The sequence below is a fragment of the Canis lupus genome, chromosome 9 (assembly GCF_011100685.1).
Source record: "Canis lupus familiaris isolate Mischka breed German Shepherd chromosome 9, alternate assembly UU_Cfam_GSD_1.0, whole genome shotgun sequence".
Classification (NCBI taxonomy): Eukaryota; Metazoa; Chordata; class Mammalia; order Carnivora; family Canidae; genus Canis; species Canis lupus.
In genome coordinates, this window is record NC_049230.1 from 41813518 (window position 1) to 41840181 (window position 26664).

General features: G+C 42.0%; 1 long non-coding RNA gene across 1 annotated transcript; it reads right to left on the minus strand.

Annotated features, from left to right (window-relative positions):
* Positions 1-7447: 7447 nt before the first annotated feature.
* Positions 7448-25851, minus strand: LOC111097438. Its single transcript, XR_005364068.1, has 3 exons — positions 25437-25851; positions 9091-9212; positions 7448-7535 (listed from the first exon to the last, which is right to left on the minus strand). It is a non-coding gene; the product is annotated as an uncharacterized LOC111097438 (long non-coding RNA).
* Positions 25852-26664: the final 813 nt, after the last annotated feature.

A 26664-nucleotide genomic window follows, 5' to 3' on the forward strand; every position in this document is an offset into this window, starting at 1 on the left:
CAAGTTTGACCATGGAGTGTGGGGTGGTCCGAGGAGGGGCTCCAAGGGAGCCTGTTCCTGAGACTCCATTAATAGGACAGTTATTGCAGATGAGGCACATACATTTGCCCATCCCTGAGGACAGGGTTTTGGAAGGGCATTGATAATCTGAGCACTAGGGAGAGATGCACTTCCCAAAGATACTCAGCTGTTGTCTGTAACAAGTCTGAACCCTCAGGGCATAGGCCCATTGTTTTGATGCCCAGGTGACAGAGAAATGTGACCCAAAATGGTGGAGGGTCCCCCACCAACGGCAGCAGAGCCTCACATGGGCCTCTGGGCACTGAGGGCACCCCAAGGTGGGCTCATGGGCTGTCAGGTTTTGTTCTGGGCTGGTTCACCAGCCTGTGTCACATGACCTCACTTTGTTCACAGTCTCCACATTTAGATTCTTGTCCAACTTGTTTTTTAAAATTATTTTCAGCTCCTGATGTCACACATCCCTAAGGTGTTACTTCTCTATTTTCTCCAACAGGACTTACTGCTGTGACCTCTTACCTGCCTCCCTGCTGCCATTCACACCTTGCCACACCCCGTGTTCACAATAATAACCAGCAGGAACTTTTCAAAATGGAAATCTCTAGAGATGCCTGGGTGGCTCAGTGGGTTAAGCATCCGACTTTTGATCTTAACTCAGGTTTTGATCTCAGGGTGGTGAGTTCAAGCCCAGTGTGGAGTCTACTTAAGAAGAAGAAGAAGAAGAGGGATCCCTGGGTGGCTCAGCGGTTTAGCGCCTGCCTTTGGCCCAGGGCATGATCCTGGAGACCGGGGATCAAATCCCACGTTGGGCTCCTGGTGCATGGAGCCTGCTTCTCCCTCTGCCTGTGTCTCGGCCTCTCTCTCTCTCACTGTGTGCCTATCATAAATAAATAAAAATTAAAAAAAAAAGAAGAAGAAGAAGAAAAAGGAGGAGGAGAAGGAGGAGGAGGAGAAGAAGAAGAAAAGAAGAAGAAGAAAAGAAGAAGAAGAGGGATCCCTGGGTGGCTCAGCGGTTTAGCGCCTGCCTTTGGCCCAGGGCATGATCCTGGAGACCGGGGATCAAATCCCATGTTGGGCTCCTGGTGCATGGAGCCTGCTTCTCCCTCTGCCTGTGTCTTGGCCTCTCTCTCTCTCACTGTGTGCCTATCATAAATAAATAAAAATTAAAAAAAAAAGAAGAAGAAGAAAAAGGAGGAGGAGAAGAAGAAGAAAAGAAGAAGAAGAAGAAAAGAAGAAGAAGGAGAAATAATAATCTCTCCTTAATATTCCAATGTCTTCCTGTGGTCCTTAGCAGGAACCACAGACGTTACCCTAGTCTCTAAGCCCCAGGGGCGTCTGGCCTCTGCCGAGCTCTCTGACATCACCCACTTCAGCTCTCCTTGCTGGTTTCACTCCATCCATATGGGCTTTCCTTCTTTTTCTCAAATGCCCTGAGCTCTCTCTCCTGCTCTCAGTCCCCTTGTGGAAGCTGGTCTGGCTGCCTGGGCTCCTTATGGCAACTCAAATCCTACTTTCTTTTTCTTTTTCTTTTTTAAGATTTTATTCATTTATTCATAAGAGACACAGAGAGGCAGAGACATAGGCAAGTGGAGAAGTAGGCTCCCTGAGGGGAGCCAGATGCAGGACTCGATCCTAGGACCCCAGGATCACAGACCTGAGCAGAAGGCAGACACTCAACCCCTGAGTCACCCAGGTGCCCCCAAATCCTACTTTCTACTGTTAAGCTTCTTGTGACCCGTGTAAAGTGGCCTGCTCTCTGCTAAAACCACTTTCTATTACATCACTGTTTTATTTTTTCATCAAATGTCTCACTAAAATTTCCATGTGTCTGTTTCTTGCTTGTTTATTGCCTGTCTCTGTTCAGTACAATGAAAACTTCATGACAGCACAGGCCTCATTTGCTGCTGTATTGCCAGTACCTCGAACGAGTTTTGTGGATGCAGGACGAGGGCAATAAATACGCCTTCAAAGCACAAATAAGTGAACTCCCTCCCGTCTGATTTCCCGCTGGCTGCTGAGACTGTATGCCTGCCTTTGCTCCTCTGGCTGTGGGCGACCCCCTCTTCACTTACACTTGCTTCTGGCCATTCTGATGAATTGCTCAGGTGAATTCTATCCCTGGAATCTTCTCTAGCCCCAGAAGAGGAAAGCTAATGGATGTTGACTCTGTATTTAGACTTTTGGCGATTGAAAGTATTGCTTCCTGTTCCACATACATTTGACTCTGCAGAGAAATCCTTTCTGCCAGCACTTTGCTCTGTTTTGCCATTCTCTGCATGTTGACTCCGGTCTCCAAGAGAGCAGGCCTGGTTACTGGCAGCACCTGGGCCTCACATCCACAGAAGCCACCACCAGAGAGATGCTGATTCTCTCTTCTAAGTTCCCATTCGAAAAAACTCCTAGGAGAGGACAAACCTGGCTTGTGTCATGTGGCAGCTCTGGCAGGTGGACAGCACAGGCATGACCCCTGGGGTCCACTCCTGGGACTCAAGGCTGTTTCTGGAGAAGGGAGACTTGTCAGCTGGGAACCTACTCCCATTTGTCTTTCCAGTGGCTCTCTAGCCTTGCCTGATAGGATTCAGAGTGGGTGCCAAATGCACCCATATTAGGTCAATGAGTTTTGATAAATGTATACACCCATGGACTCACCACCATAATCAAGATATAAAATATTTTAATTACCCCCAAAAGTTGTCTTATACCCCTTTGCAATCAACTCCTTTACCCCATACCCAGGCAACTACTCATCAGTTTCCCACCATTATGGAGGAGTTGGGCCTTTTCTAGTATTTTGTACGGATGGAATCACACAGCGTGTATTCCCTCCATCATTTGCCACAATGTCTGTGAGATTTATGCAGTTTGTTGCATCTATCAATAATTCGTAGAGCACCCAGTGTTGGTCACAAAGTAAGAACCAACCAGTAGATATAGAAGAACAGGGGCACCTGGGTGGATCAGTCAGTTAAGCGTCTGCCTTGGGTTCAGGTCATGATCTCAGAATCCTGGGATTAAGCCCTGGTTTGGGAGCCTGCTTCTCTCTCTCCCTCTGCCACCCCCCACCTCTGGCTCGTGCTCCTGCTCTGTCTCCAATAAATAAATAAAATATTTAAAAAAAGAAAGAAAGAAAGAAAGAAAGAAAAGAAAGAAAGAAAGAGGAAGAAAGAAAGAAAAACTACTTCCCTTTCTACTGAAGGAAGTAGAAATGGAAGCCCACGGGGTCGAGGAGGTAGAGAGTGTGACATCAGAGCCTGGTCCTAAACCAAGTTTTTAAAAACAGCCATCACTACCCAGGCATGTACAGTACTATCCCGTTTATCAAAACAAAGGGAAGAAAAACAAGCCCGTATATCACTATATTTGTCTAGGCAAAGGCTGGAAAGATACACAGCAAGAGTTAATTGTGGTTATCTCTGAGTAGTGGGATTACAGATGTTTAAAAATATTATTTTTGCTTATCTAAATTTTTCGTTTTCTACCATCAATGAAGTTAGTTTAAGGGAAAAAAAGCATTTTTGTTTTCAAGTGTGCAGCCTTTAAAATCAGGCTGGGCAACTTCTCAAACGCTCCATCATTTTTAAATGATGTGAAAATGTTCCCAGTTACATTTCAAAGCTATGAGGTGGCAGAGTCAGCTACAGATGTGTGAAAAAAACCCAACCTCCCCCCCCAAAAAAAAACTTGTGAGATAAGGTCATTTTTGACGAATTATTCATGAAGCCCAATTATGCCGAAGGCCCTCTTAAGTCCTCTCGAATTCTAACAGTTCCACTTGTGGGCTAAAACCTTCATCCAGTTTTCCTGGGCATCCATGAGCCTCCAAACAAGCAGGAAAGATTGCTTTTCCCGTCGTTCACAAAATGTGGGCCAACAGAATCACTTGGATCGGTTGTAAAATCGCAGAATCCTGAGCGGCATCCCAGATATATCGATTCAGAGTCTCTAGGGGTAGAGTCCAGAATAGGATTTTTAAACAACCCAACTAGGCAATTCTGGGACACACTCATCTTGGAGAGTCAGGGTGTTGTTGTTTCTGGCCAAATATGCTTAGCTCCTGCCCTGTACAGGCCTCCTAGGACCCCCACATCTAACCAGCTGATCTTCACCTCAGCTCCACCTTGCTCCCAGGACTGGTCATAACCTTGGACACAAGAGAACAGAACCGGTATTCAGCTGGTATTAACCTTACTTTGTTCCAAAGAACTACACATCCTTTGTTTTGCAAGTGTAGTCTCTCTTGGGAATCTGAGTACTGCCCCTGAATCTTGGGCCTTCCTGGCGTCCCCACTATCTGGGGACTCTTTAATGCCTACCCTGTTAGATCCTATCCTAGGGTCCTATTGTTTTGCATTCATTGCCTGTCTCTTCGGAGACTGCTAATTTGACAACTGCCCTCCAGACTAAACCTTCTTTATCTGTGCTCATATGCAGAGCTTCCCTGCCCCTTCCCTACCCATCCACTTACACATGGACTTTGTTCTATGCTGGTGACTGGGTTTATTTCTAGATCCAAGTCCCATTCTGATGACTGGATCCCCAAAGATGGTGTGAAGGAGACTGGCTATAATGACTTAGGTTGCTTTGGGGCTTATTTCTCCAAGTTCAACAATTCAGGTTGAACTCATTGAGACTTATTGAATCTTTTGAAGTTGTCTCTAATTGGTCTTAGAAGACAATTTACTGGGGGGAAAAAGGAAGGGGATTTTTTGGGGGGTGTTGCTTTATCTGTATTTATCCTATCCTCATCTCTCTCTTTTTTTTTTAAAGTTTCTTTTCTTTTTCTTTTAAATTTTTATTTATTTATGATAGTCACAGAGAGAGAGAGAGAGGCAGAGACACAGGCAGAGGGAGAAGCAGGCTCCATGCACCGGGAGCCCGACATGGGATTCGATCCCGGGTCTCCAGGATCGTGCCCTGGGCCAAAGGCAGGCGCCAAACCGCTGCGCCACCCAGGGATCCCCCTTATCCTAATCTCTTATAAAATTTTGACTATTACATTCATTGAATTTATCCTCCAGAATAGAAATAATCAGCAGAAAAACAATGATTTAATTACTCTAGTGTCTATAATCACACTGAAAATCCAAACAGTGTGTGTTTTGTTTTAAAAGTCAATTCAGGGCAGCCCAGGTGGCTCAGTGGTTTAGCACTGCTTTCAGCCCAAGGCCTGATCCTAGAGCCCTGAGATCAAGTCCCACTTCAGGCTCCCTGCATGGAGCCTGCTTCTCCCTCTGCCTGTGTCTCTGCCTCTCCCCCTCTTCTGTGTGTGTGTGTGTCTCATGAGTAAGTAAATAATTTTTTTTTAAAGTCAATTCAATCAAAGCCTACTATTTTGGAATCAATAGCTTCTTTAAAATCATAGTAACACTTAAATATGGTTAAAACTGATATGGGGGGAGCAGCCTGAGTGGCTCAGCGGTTGAGTGTCTGCCTTTGGCTCAGGGCATGATCCCAGAGTCCTGGGATCAAGTTTCACATTGGGCTCCCTGCATGGAGCCTGCTTCTCCCTCTGCCTATGTCTTTGCCTCTCTCTCTCTCTCTCTCTATCTCTCATGAATAAATAAATAAAATCTTAAAAAAAAAAAAACCCTCAAATGTGGGGTGCCTGGGTGGCTCAGTTGGTTGAGTATCTGTTTTGGCTCAGGTCATGATCTTAGGGTCCTTGGATCAAGCCCTGCATCTGGTTCCCTGCTTATTGAGGAGTCTGCTTCTCCCTCTGCCCCTCCCTTGCTTATTCTTGCTCACTCTCTCTCTCTCTCTCAAATAAATAAACAAAATCTTAAAAAAAACAAAAAACTCAAGTGTAGAAATTTTGTTGGTTGGAAAGCTTTGTAAATTTCCAACTTGCCCAAATAAAATTACCAAGGGCAAAATTTAGGTTTTTTCCTACAGCAATACAGCACACTAGAATTACCATTATAGAAAGTTGTTAGAAAATTTTGAGGGCTGGGGTGCCTGGGTGACTCAGTTGGTTAAGTGTCTGCTTTTGGCTCAGGTCCTGATCCTAGGGTCCTGGGATGGAATCCCATGTTGGGCTCCCTGTTCAGTGGAGAGCCTGCTTCTCCCTCTCCTCTGCCTGCAACTCATCACCCTGATTGTGCTTTCTCTGTCTCTCTCTGTCAAATAAACAGATACAATCGAAAGAAAGAAAGAAAGAAAGAAAGAAAGAAAGAAAGAAAGAAAAAAGAGAAGAGAAAAGAAAAGAAAGAAAAGAAAAGAAAGGAAAGAAAGAAAAGAAAAGAAAAGAAAGAAAAGAAAAGAAAAGAAAAGAAAAGAAAAGAAAAGAAAAGAAAAAAGAAAGAAAAAAAATTTTGAGTCCTGAGGTATGGCAGATTGGATTTTTCAAAATGGCCACACAGTATCTCCCCCTTCCACACTTCTGCAATGTGACCATGCCCCTCCCCCTTCAAGAGGTATTGTCAAATTCTCCTCCCCGTAAATCTTGGCTGGCTTTCAAGACTTCTGGAACAATAAAATTTGGCAGAAGTGAAATTCTGAAAACTTTCAAGAACAAGTGATAAGAAGCTTTGCACTTCTCCCCAGGTCTCTTCAAATGCTCCCTCTGGGGCAAATGAGCCACCATGTAAGCAACTTAACTCCCCTGAGACAGCCTTGTAGTAAGGAAGCAAGAGAGATGGTGATGCTGCCCGACTCCTAGCTGCTGCAGCCATCCCAGCCCAGGCACCAGTCCTGGGAGTAAAATAACCATCTTGACCATGAAGTAACAAGAAATCTAAGCATATTTTGGACAGGTTTCCTGTTGTTCTTCCTAGATAGAGATTTGTGAAAAAATTACACCACCATTGGCAATTCTGGCCTTCATGAGTCCTGAGTCTCTGTGTGCAGTACATTTTTTCAGTTTAAGTGTTTTGATATATATCTGGTCCCTTCAAGAGTCTCCATGCTGAGTGACTCCTGGTTGGCTTGGCAGCAGCTGTCCCACACATCCAAGGCTGGTGTCGGGGAGTTTCAGATGCCAATGAACATAATGGACTGGCAATTACAAGCCAACTTTCTACCACAGGAATCCTTGTCTGTATTGGCCCTTCTAGAAACCTCTTCTGCTTTACCTTCAGCCATTTTGAATTCTTTTTTTTTTTTTTTTAAGATTTATGTATTTGAGAGAGAGCACGTGCACAAGAGTGGGGGGAGGGGCAGAGGGAAGGGAGACAAGCAGTCTCCCTGCTGAGTGGGGAGCCCAACATGGGGCTCAGTCTTGGGACCCTGAGACTATGACCTGAGCTGAAACCAAGAGTTGGAGGCTTAAGCGACTCCCCCACCCAGGTGCCCTGCCATTTTGAATTCTGCTGAAACTCAAACCACAAAACAAAGAAAGAGCCACTATAGCACCCAGAAGAGATATCATGAGACTAAGAAGATTCCTGATACTCCAACTGAGATCACCGGGGAGCTGCCCCCAAAAAGACAACTTACCTGGGACAACCTCCTGGCAAACAGCATTGAGAAGCATCTCTTTCTGTCTGCCTTTAACACTTGAGGTTGCATCTTGAGATTCACTAGGGCCATGAAATAAACAAAAAGAAAAAGAATGATTTCTTCACTCAGAAATAACTACTGAGAGGTCATCCAATACTTCTCTTTACACTGATCTAACACAAGCAAGATCATAAAGTAATATCCTCTTGCTGGTTAAAATACTGTCGGTGGAGGAGGCTAGACCATTGAATTTGCAGAAGAAGGGTGCTGGGACTCCTGTGAGTAGCTTCATTCTTTCTTATTTCTTAAGTCTTAGCCCTTAGTGAATTTTTGAGGCAGTTGGTAGGGGTAAGGATTACTTCAGGGTTACTTTTTGCCTCAATATAAGCTGTTGTAGGAAGACCATCCACACCCTTTTAATGCTATGCCAGGGCAGCAGAGAACATACAAGAAAGCTCTTAGTAAGCTTCATTCCTAGCTCCAAACAGTGTCCACTGGGAAGACTGTAGCAACAGAGGCAGTCTCTAGCCAGCAGTTTCTTGGCTCAGGGACACAGCTGCTTGGTAAATAATGTAATAATGGAGCAGGGGGGAAAGGGGCAGCCTCCTCTCACTATCTAAAACCAAATAATTTGTTTAAAATCAACACCCAAGTTTGCTTCACTTGCTGAGTCCTCCTTGCTGTATACATTGCAACTTTTATGCATCATAGCAAGAGAATACTAGTAAGTGAGAACAGTCCCTGTATTGCCTTGATTTTCCAAGTCCCTATTAACAAAGCCCCTAAAGACGGTACCATATTTTAAAGGTGCCAAGGTAAATATTTAAACGTAATTTCACGGCATGCTCTTCTAAAGAAGCATCTTGCATTTAGAAAGTCTAAAACTTCGGAGCAGAGAAACATGTCCTTTGTATCACGCTGAAACACAGCAGGCATATAAGGCACTGCTTCTGCAAAAGCAAGCCAGTACCACGTATTGAAAAGAAAACAATTTGCTGATTCATTACATCCTGGATAAGAACTTTAAACAGAAGTTGGTTTTAATGAGGACAATGAAACAACTGAGAAACATATGCAGAAAATGTTTGCTACTCTTTTGCCTCCCCCACCCCACCCCACCTCCATCCCCATCCCAAGTTAGGGATAAATGGAAATTCTGGCTATGATAGAATTTCTAGGTTTTCCATAAGTGCTTGCCAATCTTCTTCCCTCTCCCCCTTCCCAACTAACTGAGACTACCATTTTGACTCTTATTGCCTAAAGAAAGCAAGGCAGGCCAGCTAGCCTAGGAGACCAGTTCTGACCATTAATTCCAAAGGTGATCTGGCATCTTCCCACTGAGACCACACCTGCAAACTGCTCTGACCTTTGAGATGTCAGAGAGACACGGTAAACTTCTGTAGAATATTTAAGATTCTATGTCAATATTTGTGGGATATTCATAAATTTTATCAGTAATATGTTTCCTAGTTCACAGTGAAATTATATACCCTTTGCTATTTAATAACACAGCTAATTTGTCTACTAAGTTTGGCTTTTTAAAAAGTCATCTGCACACTTTTAGGCATTGCAAATTGAAAAAAATCACAAAAACACTACTAATTTTCAACATGACAAAGAGGGGCAAATCAGTACCTTTGAAAGGTGAGCTCTTTAAACTTAGGAGTCTAGGGTCAGTCTGCAGTTCGTGATCCTCATATTCCATAAGGTGCAGAGTACATGGATGGCCGGAGTCCAGCTCCAGCTGGGGTGGGTCTCTGGAAGGAAAGGACGGAGTCGGTGAATGAGGAGACGCACACACACAGAGTCAGGGTGCATACGTCTTCTCCAGACCATTTTGGAGGGACTTTATTTATATCATTTTACATTGCCTTGTTTTTCCAGTTAGTAGGTAATTACGTTTTACATTTTATCACAAGCATCTTAGATCATTCTAAACATCTTTTTCATACGAAATGTTTTTCCTTTCAGCTTCTACTGCTATAATTAACACGACCTTTACTGATTTCTTGAGAAAGTAGTGAATGCGACACAGAAGATAAAGGTGCTAGACAGAGCGTGACCTACTCTAGTGGAAGAACAAGTCTATGGTACTATGGTTACACGAAATGGGTTATTATAGTCTAAAGGTTATATGCAGAAATGTTTAACTTTCTTTTGTCAGTTTACAATACCTACAACCTACCCACAACCTATTTTATCAAAATATTTCTTCCATTGGTTAATTGACTGTCGTCTCCTTGTCTTGACACTTAAGAGGTGCCTGAAGGACTTCTTCCATGACAGCTTTAACTAGGCTAGGTTTCCAGATCTTTTACCCCTAACTGATAAAAAACTCAACATTTCTCATATTAGAGAAATTACAGGGCCGGGCGCATTGGTTTTTTGTTTTGTTTTGTTTTGTTTTTTGGGGTTTTTTTTTTGGGGGGGGGCATTGGGTTTTATTCTAAGAAGCATGTTAGAGGTTTTGATTATTTTTAGACTCCATATTTATTTTATGAAAATTCCCCAATAATATTATAATGATGCTGAAGATGGCCAAGAACAAAGTGAAAGGAATCAGTGGGAGCCAGCTGTAGCTTCTCTCGATTTTTCAGGATTAGCCCTCATGCCTGGACTTTGTCAAACAGCATGAGTAGCTTGGCTCACATCCATGGATAAATGAAGACACTGAATCTTTTTTTTTTTTTTTTAAGATTTTATTTATTTATTCATCAGAGACATAGAGAGAGGCAGAGACACAAACAGAGGGAGAAGCAGACTCCTCACAGGGAGCCCAATGTGGGACTCAATCCTGGGACTCCAGGATCACGCCCTGAGCCGAAGTCAGACACTCACCCAGTGAGCCACCCAGGCACCCCGAAGGCACTGATTCTTAAGGAATGTCTTGCTGATGCTAGAAAACCTACACAGTAAAGAAGTGGTAAAAGGAATTTCCCTGTGCCCAACACAGATGAATCCTCTATGTTATTCATTGTAAAAAGTAGAAAGACTCAGGGGTGCCTGAGCGACTCAGTGGATTAAGTGGTCTGCCTTTGGCTCAGGTCCTGGGATCAAGCTCCCTGCTCAGTGGGGTGTTGGGGGAGGGGGTGGTCTCCCTCTGCCCTTCTTCCCTGCTTATGTTCTCTCTCTCAGAAAGAAAGAAAGAAAGAAAGAAAGAAAGAAAGAAAGAAAGAAAGAAAGAAAGACATCTGGGGGGGGGAGTAGAAAGACTCAGAGCTGTGGGGTCTGCAGAAGCAGATCTTACAGGCACAGGATGATTGAGGCAATGCATTAACAGGGCAAGATGAAGCTCACCGAGAAACTGAGGCAAGTGGCTGAGCCCTGACAGACCACACTCCCCTGCCCCCAAACCCCAAACAAACCTGGAAGGCAAGAAAAATGGGGCATATCTTAGGATCTAGAGAAAAGTGAAGAGCGCATGATAGTTCCTGTTTGTCAGCAGCAGAAACATTTAAAAGCTATTTTTAAAACTTCCTGGATTTTAAACATCTGCCTCTGCCTTTGGGACACAATTACCGCAATTCTTTGTTACTGAATTTTGATATGAAGTACTGGACTAGGAGAATACCATTTTACCAATTAGATTGATTTCCTTTATACAGTTTACAGCTTTGCTTATTCTTCAGTTGATACGATCAACTTCAGCTAAGTTCATTTTTAAAAAGACATGATTTATTTCTGAAGAGTTTTCCTTTAGTGGAGATTTTTATGACTATCACATGGAGAAAGTTGAGAAGAAACAGATTGTTTTTGTCAGGGGCTTTTGTTTTGTTTGTTTCAGGTCTGTTGCTTATATGTCATGTCTTTACAGTGGAAAGAATGATAAATTTTATCTATAGACAGCTTAGGGAAATTTTTTATTTTTTTAAGGGAGCGAGAGACAGAGGGATGAGGGGTGGGACAGAGGGAAAGGGAGAGAGAGAATCTTTTTTTTTTTTTAAGATTTTATTTATTTATTCATGAAAGAGAGAGAAAGAGAGAGAGAGAGGCAGAGACATAGGCAGGGGGAGAAGCAGGCTCCATGCAGGAAGCCTGCTGTGGGACTCAATCCTGGGATTCCAGGATCACGCCAAAGGCAGACACTCAACCACTGAGCCACCCAGGCGCCCCGAGAGAGAGAATCTTAATCAGGCTCCACACCCAGTGCTGAGCCCAATGCAGAGCTCAATTTCATGACCCTGAGATTATGACCTGAGCTGAAATCAAAAGTCAGATACTTACCCGACTGAGCCACCCAGATGCCCCCCCAAATGATAATTTTTTAGATTTATAATTTATAGTTAAAATTTAGCTATTGTCTGACCTTTTATATAACTCTCTGTGAAAAAAGACCTATACTAAATGGAAATGATTTGCTCATCTAAAAACATTAAAATATTTGGCTCCTTCAGAACACTTTCCTTAATACTAAAAATTGATTATCTACTGAACAGTATGTATTGCTGTTGCTTATTAATATAAAAAGCAGTTTTTAGATTCCACTGTGATGATGAGAAATAAAGTTAAGCCTACCTACTTAAAAAAAAAAAAGGAAAAAACAAAATTCAAATAATTGCTAAGACATAAGAAAATAAATGCAGGATACAGAGATGATTCATTTGGAAGACTTTTGTTTTCTTTAAAATAAGTTGTTGATTGGAAATGAAAGGGCTCTGAATTACAAGCCTAGCTCTGTTATATTCTATTGCTTTATGGACTAGGGAATACTATTTCAGAAACCTTGACAAATATAACCTTATCTAGCAGTTATATTTGGGCAGTAGAAAAAAGAAGCTGGCCAAATATCCATGATGATGGACTTCTAGGTAATTTCCAGGGATTAGATATCATTATTCTTTTTTTCCCTTACAAATAATTCTTCCCTAAGTACACATAGCCCTAGAAATGTTAAGTGGCTTTTTCATTGTTCTATTAGTAAGGGGGCAGAATGGACACTTGAATCCTTAACTATTTTTTTGCAAGAGAAAAAATATATCGGGGTGCCTCAGTCATTGAAGCATCTGATTTCCACTCCGGTCATGATCTCAGGGTCCTGGGATCAAGCCCGGTGCAGGGCTCCACGCTCATCAAGAAGTCGGCTTCTCCTTTTCCCTCTGCCCCTCCCCCAGCTTGTGCTCTCTCACTCTCTCAAATAAATAAATAAAATATTTTTTTAAATAAATAAAATATTTTTAAAAAATATATGTGTATATATACATATGACAAACTGATAAGGAGCAGACTAATTGTTTTGCATTGTGTGTCAACTTGGCTACACTGAACTACATTTCCCAGAATTCCCTCCCCATATGTTTCTGACTAAGACTGACCACAAGAGACATTCTTGCACAGATTTGGAGCTTGGAAGTGAAGCAAGCAGCCATTTTGTAACTCATGTTATTACTTATCAACTTTCTTACCTCACTGGCAAGGGACAGCCAACTGGCAAGGCAAGGGACCTACATCTTCTCCACCTTCCCTGTGAATCCTTCTCCAGCTTTTCCAACTCCTGAGCTAGATTAGATACATAATGAAGGGGGACAGTTTCTCCTGCTGGATCTATACCATCAAGGTCAGAGGCAGTGAGAAGTGACAAGGTTTCAGTCTGTCCTCCTGGGTTCGTTCTAGCTCACACCTGCAAGTTCCAGTTTTTTTGTTTTTGTTTTTTTTTAAGATTTTGCTTATTTATTCATGAGAGACAGAGACAGAGAGAGAGAGGCAGAGACAGGCAGAGGGAGAAGCAGGCTCCATGCAGGGAACCTGACGTGGGACTCCATCCCAGGACTCCAGGATCACGCCCTGAGCTAAAGGCGACACTCAACCGCTGAGCCACCAAGGCGTCCCTACAAAGACAGTTTAAACAGTTCCTACAATTGTGTGAGATTGGATATGATATATAAGCTATGATACACACACACACACACACACACACACACACACACATGCAGAGAGAGCTCCTAGTGGGTTCTGCATCTGTGATCGAATCCTGACTGTATTCTATTGATTTTATAGTTGGATAAATCCACTATCTTCTTTGGACTTGCTCTTCCAAAACCTTCATCATTCAGGATGATGTATTGTAGCTTGGTTCTGTACATTTTGTACTTTGAAGGCTAACAAACTCAATTCCTGAATTTTGAAGAACAATAAGCTTGCTCAGATGACCAGTTTCCCTAAGCTCTTCACAATTGCCTAATTTATAAAAATTGCTATGTGACAAAATGAAAATGATACACATACTTCTAAGAAATAAGGAGGTAAATGTCAGAAGTCAGAAAAGTTCAATTTAACCACCTGAGCTATCAAAAAGTTGTTGCTTTTGGCATAAGCCTTTGTTTTTTTGGCATCATTTGTCCCCCTGAACTAATTGCATGGAATGTTTTGATAAAAATAAATATTGGCTACAAGAAAGTTTTAATAAAAAGCAAATCCGTGCTACTTATTTGTAATAGTGCAGGCAAGAAGAAAGGAAATAGGAAAAGTTATCATTTGAGTTAGACAATAGAATTTAGTTCTGGAAAGATTCCCATACAAGTTGAAAGGAAGATCAAGTTTGGGAAGGAATATGAAACAGTAAGATTTAAAGGGATAAGAGAATGAGCTCTTCCTCAAGAGTCATTTGCAATACAAATCTTGGCAACATATTCTTGGGCTTCTCTCTCCTCCTCACCTCTCTGCCTTCTGTCATCTATTTGTAGCGTACTAAGTGAATCCAAACCTAAGACATTAATGAAACAAGAGAATACATTGAAGCAGTTCCTTTCAGGTTTATGTTTCACAAAAATATGACGTGAAAATATTTTGCTATTTTAAGCCAAGCCAACACTGAGAAGAAGTAGGTAGTTAGTCCTTAAATAACACTCTGCCCCAAAAAAGTAGATGGATGAGAGATTGGAAAAAACAACAAAAAAAAAAAAAAAAGAAAAGAAAAGAAAAGAAAAGAAAAACAAACAAACAGAAAAGACAAGGTGCAGAGGAAAACATCAAGAAAGACCTAAGAAAAAGTCCTGGGGAAGTGGTTCTACTTTGGCAGAAGAAAAACAAATCATATATTCAGTAGTGTTGCTAGACCCATTTCAAAGCAATAAAGTAGCTAGGTGTTCTCTTACTAGGCCATTTATATCCATTTTAGAACTGCCTCTTCCTTCATTTGTACCTCTTCCTCAAATCATTTGGTAATTCCAGCTACACAAATTTCTAATGAATCCAATGAAGCCTGGGAGCTAAATGAATAATATAATATCCTACCTTATACACAATTTTCCCTTCTAGAAACATAAAGCATTTTACAGATACTTTCTCTTTTATTCGCAAAGCATTTCTAAGACTACAACAGAAGGCTGTGTACCCAAAGCCATGCAGATTGTTGGGAAGAGAGACAGCTTCCAGACTTCAAGCTCTGACGTTTCACCCTCGACTTTGCCACTTCTCTAGACCTAAGGATGTGCTTGCCAGACTCTAACCCCTTCTGATGACTGTTCATCTTCCTGGTTTCTAATTCCCCATGGAGTCTCTAATAGAGTTTCCTCTAGGTTGGTTTTATTCCATTCATCAATGCCTTTGGGTACAATTCCTCAACCAATTACAGATTCAGTTAACACCTATTGCTCTTGATACCTCATCAAGGAGTTTCTACTCTGGCTTTATGATCACATTTGTAGGTTCTTTTAGAACCCTGGGCTGGAAATTGTCTGGGCCTGAACACAAGCTCATTTATGGGACCATATACTCTCTTCATTTCTTTTCACTTATCTTGACTTTTTTTTTTAATTTAGATACAGTTGATATACAACATTGCATTCGTTTCAGGTGTACAACAGTGATTCAACAAATCTATATATTAGGCTATGCTCACCACAAATGTAGCTGCCATCTGTCACCATACAACATTATCACAATATCACTGACTATATTCCCTATCCTGTACCTTTCATCCCTTTGACTTATTCATTTCATAAGTGGAAATCTGTATCTCTCACTCCCCTTTACCCATTTTGTCCATTCCCCTCACCCACTCCTTTCCCTTCTGGCAACCATCAGTTTGTTCTCTCTGTTTATGAGCCTGTCGTTACTGTTTGTTTGTTTGTTTGTTTGTTTATATACTTATTTTGTTTTTTAGATTCCACATATAAGTGAAATCATACGGCATTTGTCTTTCTCTGTCTGACTTATTTCACTTAGAATTATACTCACTAGGTCTATCCAAGCTGTGGCAAATGGCAAGATCTCATTCCTTTTTATGGCTGAGTATCTTGAGCTTTAACTCCCTTTTAGAGATGTTTGTTTGAAATCACTTTTTCCAAGAGAGCAAGTCGAGTTCAGCCAACAATGAAAGATTTTGACTGTTGTCTTTGTCGCTGACTCAAGGATTTCTACTATATTCCTTGCTCTATGACTCTGAAAATAATTTCAGGGCTTTCCAATTGCATATCAAGGGGCACCTGGGTGGCTCAGTCAGTTATGCATTTGCTTTCTGCTCAGGTCATGACCCTGGGATCCAGCTCCTGGGATCCAGCTCCTGGGATCCAGCCCCAAGTCAGGCTCCCAGCTCAGCATGGAGTTTCCTTCTCCCTCTCCCTCTGCATCCCCCCATCCCACTCATGTGTGCTCTCTCTCACTCTCTTTCAAATAAATAAATAAAATATTTTTTTAAAAACATGCATTTATTGCATATCAATAAAACTTGAATCTCTCCAATGGCGATGATTTTCCAGTTTAAAAATATTATAAGACATTGATACGAGGGAGCCCATGCTTCTTAAATGCCATTTCCTACCCACAATCCTTATGTTTATTGACCAAAAAAGAAAGAAAAGAAAAAAGAAAATGATTAGAATTGTGTGTGTGTTTATGTATAATAAGTTGTGTTGAGAGTGAAATGAATGGTAGGTGAATTATCCAAAATCAATGATTGCATCAGACAAGACATTGAGAAATAAGAGGGATATGTCACTTACTGGTTCTTCATGTGATATGGGTCTGTTAACTTTTAACTAAATCTCAGTAAATACAATTGAAAGAGAACCTTTCTTCCCCAGTAGAGAGTATTCCCCAGATGCTCTATAATACTTACGCATTAAAAAGTATGATGCAGGGACGCCTGGGTGGCTCAGCGGTTGAGCCCCTGCCTTCGGCCCAGGGCGTGATCTTGGGGTCCTGGGATCGAGTCCCACATCAGGCTCCCTGCATGGAGCCTGCCTCTCTTTCTGCCTATGTCTCTGCCTCTCTCTCTCTGTGTCTCTCATGAATAAATAAATAAAGTCTTTAAAAATAAATAAATAAGTAAAAATAAAAATAAAAAAGTATGATGCAGTAGGCCATGGAGACAGCAGATCATGGCTTTGGGGTGTGAGAACTGCAGAGTGCAGGCGACCACAGAGACTGAATGAGGCAGTGTCTATGGATGAAATAAAGATGATGATGTTCTCCAAAGGCATCAGGCTGCTAAAGGAGTCGCTGCCCAAAATTGAGCAAAATGAGGCTGTATCTTCTACCTTGCTAAGGGCATGACCAGCCCAGGGGATGTGAAAAGGCCCTAAGAAATACACAGGGCTGGGATGTCTGGGTGGCTCAGTGGTTGAGCATTTGCCTTTGGTCCAGGTCGTGATCCCAGGATCCTGGGATCAAGTCCTGCATCAGGCTCCCTGCATGGAGCCTACTTCTCTCTCTGCCTGTGTCTCTGCCTCTCTCTGTGTGTCTCTCATGAATAAATAAATAAAAACATTTTTAAAAGGAAGGAAGAAAGAAATACACAAGGGCTGCTGTGAACAGAGCAGCCAGGCTAAGAACCGAAGAAAGGAGAAAACCATCTCTACTCTTCCTCCTATGTCATCTCCAGTCCCCCTACTCCCCACCATCCTTATCTCTAGCTCCCCATACTTTTCTCCTCATCCCCAAGTCGCTCTGAATTCCTGGTTATTAAAACCCCTCACCCAGGGGCACCTGGGTGGCTCAAACAGTTGGGCATCTGCCTTCGGCTCAGGTCATGATCCCAGGGTCCTGACGTCAGGAGCCTGCGTCAGGCTCCCTGCTCAATGAGGAGCCTGCTTCTTCCTCTCCCTTTGCCTGCTGCTTCCTTGATTGTGCTCTCTCTCTCTCTCACTCTATCTCAAATAAATAAATCTTTTTTTTTTTTTTTTTTATTTATTTATGATAGTCACAGAGAGAGAGAGAGAGGCAGAGAAACAGGCAGAGGGAGAAGCAGGCTCCATGCACCGGGAGCCTGACGTCGGATTCAATCCCGGGTCTCCAGGATCGCGCCCTGGGCCAAAGGCAGCCGCTAAACCGCTGCGCCACCCAGGGATCCCACTAAATAAAATCTTAAAAAAAAAAAATCCCTTCCCCAAGCTCAGGCTCTTTTCACTTCCATTTATTTATTTTTTTAAAGATTTTATTTATTTATTCATGAAAGAGACAGAGAGAAAGAGACAGAGAGAGAGAGAGAAAGAGAGAGAGAGAGGCAGAGACACAGGCAGAGGAAGAAGCAGGCTCCATGCAGGGAGCCAGGCAAGGGACTGGATCCTGGGTCTCCAGGACCACACCCGGGGCTGAAGGTGGCACTAAATTGCTGAGCCACCAAGGCTGCCCTCATTTCCCTTTAAATGACCTCTCTCCAAGCATTTCTGCTCAGCATCCCCTCACCTGTTCACCAAAGCCTTTCTGATGAGATTCAAGAGATAGCCACATCTCACGATTTCTATACTATCTCTCTGAGTGGATTATGTCGACAAATGAAAAAAATTAGTCTTGTTTATGTTGATTCTTAATGGCATTAATTTTGGAATGAATTTCCATTTTTAGACCAATTTCTCAAATTTGGCATTGCTCAAAGAATGTAACCATAGCATACAATGTAAAATAAGGGCCAAATGATACTTGCATAGACACTTGTGCAGGGAAGAGAGATGGAGCAAGAGGCCTACTACGTGAATCTACTCATGCACCTGTGTGAGGTGACAAAAGAACCATGCAAGCCCAAGACTGGGTGAAAAGGAGTAGCGATGATAATGTCTCAGGATCTTTTGATCTTTTGAGCAGTATCATGTTTCAATTTGGTGGCAAAATCAGCCTAGAATCCAGGTCTCAAAATTTATAATCTCATGATGTCAGTGAAGCACAGGAGCTTAAGAAATCAGGAAGAGGAGGGGCACCCGGGTGGTTTAGCTGGTTGAGGGACTGACTCTTGATTTGGACACAGGTCTCAGGATTGAAAGATCAAGCCCAGCGTTGGAGCCCCACACTCATCCCCCACCTCCCAGTGCAGAATCTTCTTGAAATTCTCTCTCTCTCTTCCTTTCCCTCTTCCCCTCCCCATGCTCTCTCTCTCTAAATAAATAAATAAAATCTTAGAAAAAAACAACAACAGGAAGAGGAGTTTGAATCCTGGCTCTGCCTCTTACTATAAGTGTGTGAACTTGCCAAGGTTATTTAGCATCTTTGAAACTGTCTCTCTATCTGTGAAATGGGGATACATTTGCTGGGAGGATTAAATGAGCTAACCTGGCAAGAGCCAGAGTTTGATGAGAGTTAGCCTTCTCTCCACTCTCTTAGCTCTTTGCTTGACCGCTGGAGTAGGCCTGGGTTGCACAATGCTTAGACTCCCAGATGACTTTGCAGGGAGGAAGGTGGTCAAATCCTATCAGGAATTTGAGCTCCCAACTTATTTGCCTCTGGCTCAGTCATACTTATCACTGTGCTGGGATAATTCTTGAAACCTCTTTGGAATTCAGAACATTCTTCTGTGGGATGAAGAAATAACAATCTATGCCCTTAAGACACAGATGAGGTAAGAGCCAGGTAACACTTATAAAATACATTACCCAGGGATGAAAGTGCATAATCAAAACACGCTTTTCAGTAAGTGCTACTATTGAATAAAGTGGTGTTTCTGAAAATGGGGATGTGAATTGCTGGTGGCACACAAAATTATTTCAGGTGAGAATCAGCTGTAGCACAAAATGACAAAATATCAAGGGAAGACACCATTACCTTTGCAATTTTCTTTGATCACATCAAGAAGTAATTTTCATTTTGGGTCTTTAACACTTGCTTACTCCTCTCTTGAAAAAGAGAATAAAAAAAGAGGAGCCTTTGGCAAGAGGAGTAATTAAACAGAATTTAGAAATATTTCCAAAGTTGTTATTTTTATGTTTATCTTCTAATCATAGCAAACAATACTGGTTTCCCACTTACAATAATGGCAAAAAGAATTTCTTTTTAAAATAAATTGGCGTTTGAAAATATATTACATATTAGAAAATTTTTAATTAAAAAGAACAAACTGTCAAAAATAGTAAGTACTAATACCGATGGTATGTGGATTCAGACAAATGGAAAATGTAGTTTGCAAATGACTGAAATGTAGAAACACTGGCCTTGTGGATTGGAAATTAGGATACAGGTATTCTAGTCCCATCTCTGGTAGCAATTTACTGTGTGGCCTTGGTGAATTCATTTTAACCTCTTAGAGCCTCAGCATCTTCATCTGGAAACAAACAGGGCTTGCGTAAGTGGGCTCTAAGGATCCTTGTGGCTCTAATTATCCTATGATTTAAAGCGCATAATTAGGGCATTTTCTGTTCTTTTGGCTAAGAATCAAGTGCTCTGTCTTCCTACTCTATTTTCACTCCACACTTCCCCTTCAGGCATTTTGATATCTAATCCAGAAGAAATGTGGATCTCCGTTTGATTAACATTCATAAATTTAATTAATGCATATGTTATTCCACAAATGCAAAAGGAAGAAAAGAAATCTTTGTAACAGAAAAAAATATTGGATTTTGAGGGAGATGACATACATTCTGGTCATTGCTTTGCCATTCCCTGATGATGAAAACCTTAAGTTCTCTTTAGCACTAAAATTCTATGAAATGCAAATGAACCTATAGGAAGGAAATATATCAGTTGAAAATTCATTTCCTTTCCTTTCTAAGTGAGATATTTAACACCTCACAGTAATATTTTAATATAGACTCAAAGCAAAATGGAGATCTTCATTTTAACTCTCATTTTGATACTAGTATGGCATTTGGTACATAAGCAGGTAGACAACAAATATTTAATGAATAAATAAAGAGTGGCATCCTGTGAACATGAGGCCAAGAAGGATCATATCATCAGATAAGAATTTGATCAAAAGGGAGTTAATTGAGGGGTGCCTGGGTGGCTCCGTAGGCTAAGCCTCTGCCTTCAGCTCAGGTCATGATCTCAGGGTCCTGGAATCCAGCCCCACATCATGCTCCATGCTCTACTGGGAGCCTGCTTCTCCCTCTCCCTTTACCCCTCCCCCAACTCGTGTGTGCGTGCACGTGCTCCCTCTCTCTTTCAAATAAGTAAAATCTTAAAACAACAACAACAACAAAGGGAGCTAATTGAGCACCTACCACTTGGTAACCACAATTGCCAGGCATTATACCTTTTATCTTTCATAAAGAGCAAAATGAAAAAGACCATGACCTCTGTCTTCCATTAATTTAGGACCCTTTGGGGGGAGATGACATCTATACAAATAACTATATCCTGCTAAAAGAGCTAAAGTGCAATAAAAAAAGTGCTGGGTTCTTATGGGAAGAACTATATCTTATTCTCATTTTTCCACTACCTAGCTGTCTGAATGTGAAAAAGTCATTTGTACAATTGACCACCAGTTTCATCACCAGTACAATAAGATTATACCATATGATCTCTAAGGTCCCCTGCAGCTAAGAGTCTGAAAATGATTCTATGCCTCCGAAAAAATAGGTTTTTTTTTTTTTAAAGAGTTATTTATTTATTTGAATTAGAGGTGTGCAAGCAAGGGAGGAGGGGCAGAGGGAGAAGGAGAAGCAGTCTCAAGGCTGAGTGGGGAGCCTGATGCGGGGCTCTTTCTCACAACCTGAGATCATGACCTGAGCTGAAACCAAGAGTCAGATGTTCAACCAACTGAGCCACTCAGTTTTTCTTTCTCTTTCTTTCTTTTTTAGGTCTTATTTATTTATTTATTTATTTATTTATTTATTTATTTATGATAGTCACACAGAGAGAGAGAGAGGCAGAGACATAGGCAGAGGGAGAAGCAGGCTCCATGCACCCGGAGCCCGACGTGGGATTCGATTCCGGGTCTCCAGGATCGCGCCCTGGGCCAAAGGCAGGCGCCAAACCGCTGCGCCACCCAGGGATCCCATTAGGTTTTATTTATATAAGCAATCTCTATACCTAACATGGTGCTGGAACTCACAACCCTGAGATCAAGAGTCATGTACTCTTCTGACTGAGCCAGCCAAGTGTCCCTGAAATATTAGTTTAAATGCTTAGTCTTGAAGACCTCTAAGTATATATTGAAGATGAGCTCTTTTTTTATTTTTTCCTTTGGAGATGAGCTCTTCAATACGCTTATTTTTCCATGTAAAACTAATAAACTAATAAGCAAAGTCACACAATACGTTTTTCTTTATCAGTCTCCATCTGCAATGCTTCAAGACATCAACCCTCCTACTGGCAAACTTTCTAATTTGATAATTAACTTTCTAATTTGATAATTTTCTTTTTATTTTTGTAAAGGCACTAATAGTAACAATTGCTTTCTAAGTAATCTCAAATAGGGCACCTGGCTCTTGATTTCAGGGTTGGCTCAGTCAGTGGTGCGTGTGACTCTTGATCTCAGGGTTGTGAGACTGGAGCCCCACTTTGGGTATGGAGATTACTCAAAAAGATACATAAATAAAATATTTTTAAAAATTAATTAATCTCAAATAATCTAGGAGGAAGGTAGATGAAAGATACAACTCGATTCTATTCGACAAACATTTATTGAATATCAATTATGTGCCAAGTCCTGAAAATGACTCTAAGATATGGACAGGTCATGTCCTAAGGAACCTACAACCAGGTAGAGAAAATGAAACGTTTCCATTATATCAAGAACATTCATTTCATAGAAAGGAAAAAACAAATTCAGAAAGTTAAAAAAAGATAAAAAGGCAACGATGTGGCAGTGTGTCAGAAATCAGTCAGAAGTTCCTTGGCCTCAAAATGCTAAAAAATGCTCTGACCTATTAGCCAGCAAGTAAAGGCATCCATAGGAAGGTCCCACATTCAAATCCATTACACGAGGCAAGACTGGCAGGCTTGAGTCAGAAGCTTCGGTGAAGAGAGCCTGTGAGCTGTCTGCAGGACTCTCTGGGTTCCAGGGAAAGACACGCTCCAGCCCATGTGGTTGCCTTCCACTAGGCAGGAGAAACAGCTGCCTAAAAATTAGTCTGCCCCAAAGCCAGGCAACTGGAGACAGGAAGACTCAGAAAGGGTTCCCCAAGAAAGAAGCCAAAAAACAGAGAGGTGGACAAGTGAGAGAAATCCTTGCATTTTGTACAGTTGATGAAGGATAATTTTCTTCCCCCTCCATAATCTTTATAGGATGGTCACAGGCAGAAACATTCAGAAAAATGAAAATGCACAGCTGTCTCAGAGGAAGAGAAAAACAACTGATATGGGGGGAAATCTCCATCCTAGCATGGAATATTCCATTTTATACAGATTTCTCCTGAAAGTCAAGGACTGAGCTAAAGGACACAGCCTGCATGTTAAGTGCCCGAAGTTTGGAGTTTGAGGGTAGGAAGAGGACATGGATGGAGCTAGGCTGGCTCAGCAACAAGAGTAGGGAATCCTACAGAACAATGGAGCCAGGGGCCTCTCGATTATTCTTTTAGATATAACACAATAATTGCCTATGCGCTGCCAGGAGCATTCTGGCTCAGACACAGATGTAGAAACATCTAGATGGCTGTACATTTTCACACTTTTGAGCCATTCTGGGTATAGTATAGCTGTAAACTAAGATCAAATTATACATCTTTAAAAACTACTATTCTAATATTCTGCTCACACCACACTGCCAAAGAGCCCACAAAAAATGTGAAATCAGGAAGAGAAGTGAAAAATAAGATAGCAGGGTGGGGCACCTGGGTGGCTCACTTGTTGAGCATCTGCCTTCGACTCAGATCATGATTCAGGGGCCTGGGATTGAGTCCCACATTGGGCTCCCAAGTAGGGAGCCTGCTTCTCCCTCTGCCTATGTCTCCACTTCTCTCTCTCTCTGTGTGTCTCTCATGAATAAATGAGTAAAATCTTTTAAAAAGGGATCCCTGGATGGCTCAGCGGTTTAGTGCCTGCCTTCGGCCCAGGGCATGATCTTGGGGTCTTGGGATCAAGTCCCACATTGGGTTCCTTGCATGGAGCCTGCTTCTCCCTCTGCCTGTGTCTCTGCCTCTCTGTGTGTGTGTCTCTCATAATAAATAAATAAAATAAAATCTTTAAAAAAACTTTTTTAAAAGATAGCAGGGTAAAACTGGGAACACCAATAGACATTTAATCCCCAGCAAGACTACCACAACCAAAAGGAATTGCCTCCAGGCTTTTCCTCTTGGTCCTATTTCTTTCCAGCATGTTACACAATTATAGAGGTTTTCTGTTATAGAAGTATTACTACTTATTAATATATATGTTTATGTGTATAAATTATGCTTGTCTAGCTAAATCTAGAGCAAATTCCAAACTCTCAGTCTAGAATCATGTGATTTAAAACTCCTAACCTAGCATGCAATCACTGAATAAACTTGGATGAATTCTTAGGTTTAGCCTAGGAGAGTTGTAGTAGCCATAATAGTAAAAAGGTCCAAAGAGCAAAAACATGCAAAAGAGCAACTCTCCTACTGCTTAAACAATGCCAGCTTTCTTTCTTTCTTTTTCTTTTTCTTTCTTTCTTTCTTTCTTTCTTTCTTTCTTTCTTTCTTTCTTTCTTTCTTTCTTTCCTTTTTTTTTAAGATTTTATTTATTTATTCATGAGAGACAGAGAGAGAGAGGCAGAGACATAGGCAGAGAGAGAGGCAGGCTCCATGCAGGGAGCCCAATGTGGGACTCCATCCCAGAACTCCAGGATCTGCCCTGAGCCGAAATCAGACACTTAACTGCTGAGCCATCCAGGGATCCCCCCAATGCCAGCTTTCCAAATTGCTTTTAACTGTTTGTTTGTTTGGTCTTGATAATTACAGAGTCAAAAAACTATGGTAATCTTTTTCATCTTTAAGATTTAACCGTTAGAGGTTATTGTCCATTAGAGGACAATAAATATTTGTGTTTTTTTTTTTTTTTAATATGTGGCATTTTGATGTTGTTGTTGCTGTTTTTTTTTTTTTTTTCCTTTTTCCTGGTGGTTGTGGTGGTAAGCTTCAAGCCCCTATTGTACAATTTATTAGCTCTTTTTTTTCTTTTAATCTTGGTCATATTTTGTTGTTGCTTTAAGTAAATATTGCTTCCTTTTTGTTATAGGAAGAGGACACTTACTTTTACTGTCACCAAGATATAAGTTCTGAAATGGAATCCAGCGGGAATCCCTCCCAGTTTAAGAGGTTTATTATTTATTTACTTATTCAAAAGGTTTGCCTGTAACTTTGGAGATTTGTTAAATGCATAGCAGCAACCCATTTGAATTACTCTAACTTGAGATGAGATGTATTTTCCAAAAACAGTTCGCAGTTGTGAACTAGATACATTCATGATGACATTGAGAAAAATACACCTACAGTGTCTATACCAGTAATGAAGAGTTAATTATAGAAGAAGGCAACCTTTCTGTGCTGTTACACATTCTGGCAGAGGAAGGGGAAAAGTTCACTTCCAATGAAGTTAAGAAAAGTTTAATTTCGGACACCTGGGTGGCTCAGTGGTTGAGTGTCTGTCTTTGGCTCAGGTCGAGATAGGGGGGTTCTGGGATCGAGTCCCTCCACATCAGGCACCCTGCTTCTCCCTCTGCCTGTGTCTCTGCCTCTCTCTCTGTGTCTCTCATGAATAAATAAATGAAATCTTTAAAAAAAGAAAAGAGAGGGGTTTTCTTTTACCTTCTATTAAACATTTCACTATTGGAATAATTGACAGGCAAAGAAAACACATGCCCTACGTGATGTCATCTGAGAACTCTCAGGAGAGTTTGACTAATCCAACCCCTCTCCCATCAGTATCTCACATACTTGAAATTCCCAGTCTTTAGATGTCCTCCTTTGGAAGACGGCTTGGAAGCCGCTGAAGGGCCCCTGAAAATGCAAGGACGTCATCCGCGATCATCTGCGATGGGGAACCAACGTGGCCCCGGCAGACAGACACTGCCCAGCTGCCTCCCGGGGGCCTGGTCCGCCCGGGCCGAGGCCAGGACGCCGCGGGCTCCCCCCGTCCCCCCTGGTCTCGGGAGGGCGTCCCGAGCGGGAGCGGCCGCACAAAGGGAGGTCCCGCGGCGGGTGTGGGCCGCCGGCTCGCCCGGGCACCTCGACCCTTGCAGACCCCGCCTCTCCACCCCGGGGCAGGGCGGCCGCCGCGCAAGGCTGGGGCCAAGCGATCCACGTTCATTCTATTTTATTTTATTATTTATTTTATTTTATCTATTTTATTTTATTTTATTTTTTTATTATTTTATTTTATTTTATTTATTTTATTTTATTTATTTTATTTTATTTATTTTATTTTTTATTTTATTTTATTTTATTTATTTTATTTTATTTTTTTATTATTTTATTTTATTTTATTTTATTTATTTTATTTATTTTATTTATTTTATTTATTTTATTTTATATTTTATTTTATTTTATTTTATTTTATTTTAGCATCAAGCACGTGGGGGCTGTGGCCAAGTCGGGGTAAAACCTGCAATGTCTTTTTTGGTCTTTGGTTCAGCCAGTTTATTTATTATTTATTTCTTTATTTATTTAGAATATTTTATTAATTTGTTCATGACAGACACACACCGCGAGGCAGAGACACAGGCAGAGGGAGAAGCAGGCTCCCTGTGGGGAACCCGACAGAGGACTCCAGGATCACGCCGTGGGCTAAAGGCGGATGCTCAACCACTGGGCCACCCAGGTGCCCCGGTTCAGCCAGTTTAAATCCCACGCCATCTTTGGGCGGTGGGCTAGTCCGTGTGACACATTCATTCTCCTTTTGCCTTAGAAATGCAACCCAGGCTGCGGCCCCTGGGGGCGGGGAGCGAGGACTGGGGCGAACCCCGAAGTGGGCGCACAGGTCGTAGCCCGCGCTCCCGGCCTCCGCCGGGCTCCGGCCGCAGCCCCGCCCCCGCCTCCGCCTCCCCGCGCTTTCCGCCCCAGCCCGTCGGGTCCTCGCGGAAACGCCCGCGCGCCCCCGGCGGGGGGAAGGGGCGCCCAGCCCCGGCCGGCACGTCCGGAGCGTCGGGGGGCGGGGCCTCGGGCG